Source organism: Nelumbo lutea, chromosome 1 (genome assembly GCF_056320005.1).
Source record: "Nelumbo lutea isolate HS-2025 chromosome 1, American lotus-T2T, whole genome shotgun sequence".
Taxonomy (NCBI): domain Eukaryota; kingdom Viridiplantae; phylum Streptophyta; class Magnoliopsida; order Proteales; family Nelumbonaceae; genus Nelumbo; species Nelumbo lutea.
This window is the reverse complement of record NC_142684.1, coordinates 74,133,932-74,141,756: the sequence shown is the minus strand read 5'-3', so window position 1 is coordinate 74,141,756 and position 7,825 is coordinate 74,133,932. Positions and strand designations below refer to the sequence as shown.

At 37.4% G+C, this 7,825-nt stretch overlaps 1 long non-coding RNA gene across 1 annotated transcript; it reads right to left on the bottom strand.

Moving 5' to 3' along the window:
* Nucleotides 1–1,631: 1,631 nt before the first annotated feature.
* Nucleotides 1,632–4,625, bottom strand: LOC148875369 (uncharacterized). Its single transcript, XR_016105720.1, has 3 exons — nucleotides 4,480–4,625; nucleotides 4,177–4,368; nucleotides 1,632–1,826 (listed from the first exon to the last, which is right to left on the bottom strand). It is a non-coding gene; the product is annotated as an uncharacterized LOC148875369 (long non-coding RNA).
* Nucleotides 4,626–7,825: the final 3,200 nt, after the last annotated feature.

Below are 7,825 nucleotides of genomic sequence, written 5' to 3'. Positions count from 1 at the left end.
GGTGCAGCTTTTGAAAAGTACAAACAGTCTTCTCAGGTAATTTAAATGCAGCAATACAAAAATTCGTGGATGCCAAACACCCTCTTAATTGGTCATGGTAAGCTTCACTTCATTCACAGTTGAGCAAGCTGGGGAATTGGATCCAAGAGATGACCCACTAATTAAAACAAAACTAACAAATAGTTCAGAGTCAGACAAAGGATTTGGTGAGACATTTTTTCTTAGCAAGCTGGGGAATTGGATCCACCAAGGATGGTGCATATCCATCAAACATTTTTGGACCACAGATGAGATGACTCACCCATGTCTGACTATCTCCTCATTTTTTCTTCACTTCCTTAATTGCTTGTATTAAAGAAAAGAAGACGGATGCCTTCACCTACCAATTGAAACTTTACTTTATGAGTAGAAAAGAAGAAAAGCAATAGGCCTTTATGCAGTAGACACAGGATCAACCAAAAAATGCCAGTGCAACAAGCCAACAACTCTTTTTTTCTTTTTACTTTTCTATCAAAGGTCTAATCCAATTTTTGTACAATAGAATTGGACCTGAAAAGGTTGGCCAGTACCATATAACTTTCTCCCAATTTTTTCTTTAATATCATTTTTTTTCATTATCTGAGTCCTAATCAAGTTTTATGGGTGAATAATAGGAGTTTGGCTTCAGTCAGGGCAAAGCCCATTGGGACAGCTTTTACTGCCTTGCATTGAGAATATTTCTGTACTTATATGCTTTATTTTATGGAGAAATATTCCCAATGCAAGATTACAAAAGGCTATTAGAATGGTGTGGGCATAGATTTGCCCTAATAGAAGCCAATCTCAAATAATAGTGGATGAATTATGATACATCACGTCAGTTGTGTATCACATTCACATGGGTGCTGACAGAGGTGTTGGCTGTCTTCATCATCACTCAATGGGACTTAACAATCTGGATCTCCTACCCACAAGACATTACAGCTGTACATTTTCTTTTTATCAGTAACACTATAACTGTACATTGGGAACATCTCGCCATGAATGATAACATATATATAGGATTGTACTGGGTAGGAGATCCAAGCTCCTTAAATCACATATTGCAATTTTGAGTCTCTTTCGAGATTGACTTCAGTCAGTGTAAGGCCCGATCAAACAGCCTTTACAGCCTTGCATCGAGAACATATCCATACTTCTATACTTTGTTTCATAGGGAAATATTCCCAATGCAAAGGCTATAATGGGTGTTTGATCGGGCTTTGGACGACTGAATCCGGTTTCGTCTCTATCATGCCTTCATCCAAGTTCTAACCACTAAAAATGGATTGAGAAACAGACGGTGGAATAATTAACATACGCATGCATATGGTAGGATTCAACCCACAAATATGAATCTTACAAATATAGCATTAAAATAAATTCTCAGAGTTCAATTGACTATAATTAATAAAGTTTTAACACATAAGAAATTCATGCTTTAACAACTTGTTCAAGTAAAGTAATACATTGAAATCAATATGAGTCGATGACCATGCAATTGTGATTTATGCTCCATTTCGAAAGAGTGCAAATATAAATATGTTTAATTTGTATTTGCACCGAACATATTTGTACTCTTTCCAATTGGAGCCTTAAATTTGTATGCAAAATAAACACAAACCCATAGATTTTTTGTTTTCTCATCCAAAAAAAGTTATACATTTATAATTCATATTTCATAATGAGAATTAAAAAACAAAGTCACCCATTTTACATTAAAACTGATGTAGGAACATCTGGCTGACCTGGGGATCTTGACATGTGGTGTCAGCCCGATGTATCTTCAAGATGAGAGTCCAAATTGTCTGCAATTCATAGGGAAAACCGACATTTGTCTGAATGGCTTTATCTTCAAGATGAATTTATAATGTTTAAGTGTATTAAATTAGGGCTCGACTATGATATAGAGAAGACATGATATCGGAAAAACTGATCTCTTAAATGACTTAACAATCAGGTGGAATTTATCAAAATTCATGAGTGGATTTTGATTGGTCAAAGCTCTTTTAATACCATGCTTTTTTTTTTTTTTTGGATATTTGGCCTCGATTGATAGTTAGTATTTACATAGATCCATGTAATGAACTATCTCACAATATAACTATATAAAGCCTGCCACATGGATGTACATGAATTCCTTATCCTTTTAATACTTGCAATAAAAAAAATTATGGTCAAAAATCATTTTTCCATCCAAACAATGCAAATCAAGTAACAGATCAGAATATTAACAAGAAAGAAAGAAAGAAAACTGCATTGTCACAAACAGGTTGTAGAATCTGTCTACATGAGGGAGTTTGTATCTAGCTTCGAAGCGGCCATACAAACGAGAGAATGGCAACAAGTTAGATGAATAATTAATAGATACAGATGCCATATCTATTTGCAATGTTTGAATAGAAAGAAGGCCCAAATCTGAAATTTGAAGACATATAGGATTCATTATTTGCAATGTTTGAAGTTTGAAGTTAGCCAATATAAATTTATGAGTTTTTTTTATTAAAAATATTTTGGATTGATTAATACAAATTGTTATTTTCAACTTTCAACAGCAATGATCAGTTCCCTATATACAAGTAAAAACCACCAGCAGAGATGTTAGAATTTGGGGGTAATAGGATTTTTGAAAAACTACAGGCAGTAGAAAAGAAATAATGGAATGAAAAACAAATGCTCAGGTCCAAATCACAAGAGACTACATACTTTGTGGCTACAAACCAAAGACACTCCTTTTAATTATATAGTAGAGCCTTTTTTCCTTTGTCTGGTTGAGGCAGAGAGACAGTCGAAGAGTTACAAATGATGATGCCAAATCATAGCTGAAGTTATTACACGACATGACTAGAGTTATAAATGCACAATGACCTCAACTTATCACCGAGCCAAATTTTCTCTTGTAACAGAGGCTTGATATCAGTTCTCGCCTTCACCAGAGCTGTGGGAGTTGTAGGGGTTGGGGATGACTGGATGAGGCTACCCCAATTGTATGACTCCATCTATATAGAGGAGTGCAGAGGCGATTGGGCTCACACCACAAGTTTCATATCCTTTAATTTTCTCTATTAAAATCTATCATTATTTTTCTCTAACAAAATCATTCTTATATCTCCCTCTCACTTTTCAATAGTCAATATTTGTAGTATCTCCCCTCCCCCATTAAATCCCTCATTTCCTCTTAGATATCTTTGAACCCCTTTTGAGTTTTGACCCTCCCAAATAAAATTGGATGGGTTGGATGGGATTATGTGCCAACCTGAGACCAACCCTAAACATGAACCTTAGCCAAGAATCAAACCAATATAAAAATTCAAATTTATCAATCCAAACCTAACCAAATTTCTCTTCAACCTCATACATTTGCATGGATTTACTTGCTAATTTAACAAAAAGAAAAGAAAACATCACTATATCACTTGTCATTCATGTTTTGTAGGGGTGAAGTGAAATTGAAACATCACACATCACAGAGACTCTAAAGTTCTGCAGGTTTGATCCTGTGACTCCATATTCGCAGGGATGCCGAGTGGCCATCCCAACTCAAGCCAGGTACGGGACGGGTAAAGTTGGGTTGGGTTGAAGATATTGGGTAGGGTTAGAGTTGGAAAATGTGACCCTGATATAGAGGTTGATAGGGTTAGACCACCCAAATTATTATATATTAATAATTTTATTTATTTATTTATATATTGTGTATATATCTCTCAGTGTTAGATGGAGAGTTTGCCCTATTTCTTCTCTCCACAAAATTCTTGGCTCATTAAACCGGACATCTGGATGTTTGGACCTGCCCGGAGTACCCCACGAGATGCTCACAATATGGTTGAACCCGCGGCTACTGAGCTTGGATTTCTCAGTCCAGATTGCCCAATCAGGTTATAAAACCTCGCCCAGCCCATCACAACAATGGGTCCAATAAATTGGTGCTGTACTTTTTTAAAGTTTGGTATGAGTTCTTCGGTAAGCAGATAGATTAAGAAATAAGAATCTAGATTATAGACTAAAATGGGATAAAGGAAAGATACACTTACACTCGTTTAATTGTGTTCATGTTCAAATATTTCTTTATTCAGAGTTTCAGACAACGATAAATAATGCCAAGAAATTAAGTCGAGACAGGAAATGGAAAGAACATAAAAAAGGAACGGTTGCAACTACCTCGACATATCTGTTTGATTTACAGACCAGAGCTACGTGATATTGGCACGGCTCAATCAAAGAGCAGAGCTTGAAGCACATATGCACTGCTTTCTAATTGAACCGGACCAATATCTCGTTAAACTGTTCAATCAATCCACGCCTCACACTCCATTTGGGTTTGACCCATTCTTCTTAATCGTATTACTTGATCTGGTCCATTAAACAATCCATTAGTAGAGTGATACAACACTGGCCTTAACTAAAGAGAGGAAAATGTTAAAAGAAAAAAGTTTAAGAAAAAGACAGATCGAACAGACATACCTTCTACCATGCAGAAATGAGTCTGGGAGGAAGAAGAAGAAGAAGGGGTTGTAAGGGAGAGGAGGGATGCCGCTTGAGAATGTCTTAAATGAACAAGATGTGGCTGTTTGGGTGGTGTTGAAGATACTGGCATTGAATTCCTCACCGACCCAACAAGAAAGGAGGTTAGGAATATTTATTCCAATGAAAAGCTCATCGATGCACTTAAATCCAAAGCTTTTAATATGTATTTATGAGGTTGAGAAGGGGATGTTGACACAGTTCTATTCTCATTTAATTTTCAAAAAAAAAAAAAAAGGCAATGTTTCGTGTAACCAAAATTCAAATTGTTAATGGTAACTATTATGGAGCTTGACATATTATTCATCAATGTAACAGCAATTGTAAGATATAGAACACTGTAATATTTCTTAATTCATATTCTTTTTTTTTTCTTGTCTACAATAAAACAAATTAAAAAGCTACATGAATATGTCATTGGATTTGGGAGTTAAATTGGGCAAATTAAGTCTGAAGTGTAGGTTCATCAAAGACAATATATCTTACTGGGCAGCTATGTTGGGGTCTAGGGCCTGAAGATGGGTTCAGCACAGCTTCACACAACAATCCTGGCAGGGTTTCAAAACCATTCTCAAAGCTCTGAGATTGTTGATGGGGCTTGGGACACATCATAGCTGCAACTGGTCTTTATCTATCATGATCATCTTTTGAACATTTTCATTGCAGAAGGACAATATCGCACGGCTACATCCGGGGCCTTAGATTGCTGATATCAAATGGTTTATCCTCGGCTATCCCATATTCTGATTATTCTTGAAGGCATTAGAGGAATCAACATAAACATTGACCGGAAAGATCAACATCTCACAGAGAATATTAGACACCTCCTTTCCTTTTTTAGAAAATATGTTGTCAGCATATGTTAATAAAGTTGATGTCTCTGTAAATGGTTAGAAACAGAAGTTTCAAGTTCCAACCATCTAGACTCCTAAATCCTAATTAACTGAGGTTTCATGCTTGCATTGTTTGCATGAAAGATCTTTTTTCTTACTTTTTTGCACATGAATAAAAGACTACTTCTGTATATAATAAAGTCAGGATTCTTGTTAGTCACAGTTTAGGGCTTATCTGAAATATACAGGCGTTGTGAATCATTTTCTAGCTTAAAACCTGGGACCTGAGAGCAATACATTTACATGCCAACTTGCCAAGTAGCGAAAACAATGTATATCATTTTCATCATACAATTTAGAGGTAGGGGTGCCCACGGTTCAGCTACGGAATCATGGACCTATTTTTTAAACTGAACCGATATCAATTGGTTAATTAGTTGCTTGGTTTGATTAATCGTCGTTTTGATTCATCGTCTTTTTTTTTTGTTTTTTGATATTTATAATATATATTATAAATAAATATATAAGTACATAATAAAATACTAGAAAATACATATAAAATAGTATATTACAAATAATAAACAATATATTATATATTACAAATATATGTAATATAAAATATATGAAGAATATATATAACATATATAAATATTCATATAATATATAAATATATGTATACCAATCCATTTGGCTAACCAGAATTTTCGGTTCGGTTTGATTTTTTTTGGTTTTCCAATTTTTGATGATCACCCCTATTTAGAGGTGCAAGTGAGGCTGTGCTGAGGTTAATCCCTAAGAATTGGGTTATAAGTCTAGAGCCTGGACATAACCCATGGTCAAGCTCAATCTATCCAATTTAGACCTAGCCTGCATTGAAATTTGATGCACTTAGATTGGGTTTGAGCTTGGAAAGGGTTTAGGTTGGTCAATGAGCCCAAATTATAACTTGACATAAATTTATATGTGTATATATGCATGTTTGTATATAATCAGGCTGGGTTGGCCTACTTAAAGGTTAGGCCATGGTTCAGCCAAAATAAAAATAAAAAATGCCCAAAATTTTGGACCCAAGCCCATTCCAAGTACTAAATATTCAAGTTCAGCATGTGTAAAATTGTGGTTGGGTTTCATGGATGCAAAAGGGAACTGAATTGAACACAGAGAAGATTCGGGCCATCCTAGACATGCAGTTCCCACGAACATACAAAGAAGTGTAGTGTCTCACTGCACGGATAGCCACATTGAATAGATTTATGTCAAAGTCTATGAACCATTGCCTGCCCTTCTTCAAGGCACTGAAAATGGTGAAAGACTTCCAGTTGACCAAGGAGTGAGAACGGTCCTTCCAGGAGTTGAAGCGCTACCTGAGCTCGCCACCACTACTATGAAGCTGAACCCAAGAAACCAGCTCCTACTCTACTTGTCCGCCAAAGATGAAGTGGTCAGTTTGGTCCTAGTCAAGGAGGAAGGCCATACCTGGAAGACGATCTACTACACTAGCAAGGTCCTCACCGACTCTGAGAGACGGTACCCAAACCTTGGAAAGGTTGCCCTGCCACTAATCACCTCGGCAAGGAAACTCAGGTTGTACTTCCAAGCACATAGCATCCAAGTGCTCACCAACCAATCACTCAAGCAAATGATGCATAAGTCGGAGATGTTAGAATGGTTGATTAAGTGGAGTGTGGAGCTAAGCGAATTTGACATCGACTACACGCCTCGGTTTGCCATCAAAGCCTAAACCTTAGCCAACTTCCTGGTCAAAGGCACATTCTCAACTCAAGATCTGGCCGAGGTCCCACCAATCTTGACCCTGCATATAGACAAATCGTCCAATTGGCAAGGAAGCAGCGCCAACTTCACTCTCCTCAACTCAGACAGTACCATCCTCAAGCACGCTATGAGGTTCAAGTTCAAGGCATCAAACAACGAAGCAGAATATAAAGCCCTGATAGTTGGGCTTCGGCTCACACTAGACATCGAAGCAAGTTACGTGGAGGCCTTCAGTGATTCCCAATTGGTGGTCAACCAGTTCACTAGTCAGTTCAAAACACGGGATCCCACCATGGCAAGCTATCTACAGAAAGTGTAGGAGCTCTCCAGACAACTCGAGCACCTCACCATACAATAGATCCACAAAGCCAAAAACATCCGAGTCAATGCATTGTCAAAGCTTGCCAGCTCGTCACGCACTGACGTCAGCACTAGGGTCAGGATGGACACCTTAGGGGAACCCAACATCTCTTAAGAAACCTTAATGGTCCTCCCCGTCCAGCAAGAACCATTGTGGATAGATTCGATCGTATAGTACCTCCAAAACGACACCCTTCTTGAGGACCAAACTGAAGCAAAAAAGGTTTATCCACAGGTCAGCCCGGTATTGTCTCATCTAGGACCAACTCTATCGCTAGTCACATACTCTCCCCTACCTAAGGTGTCTCCCCCTAGCCGAA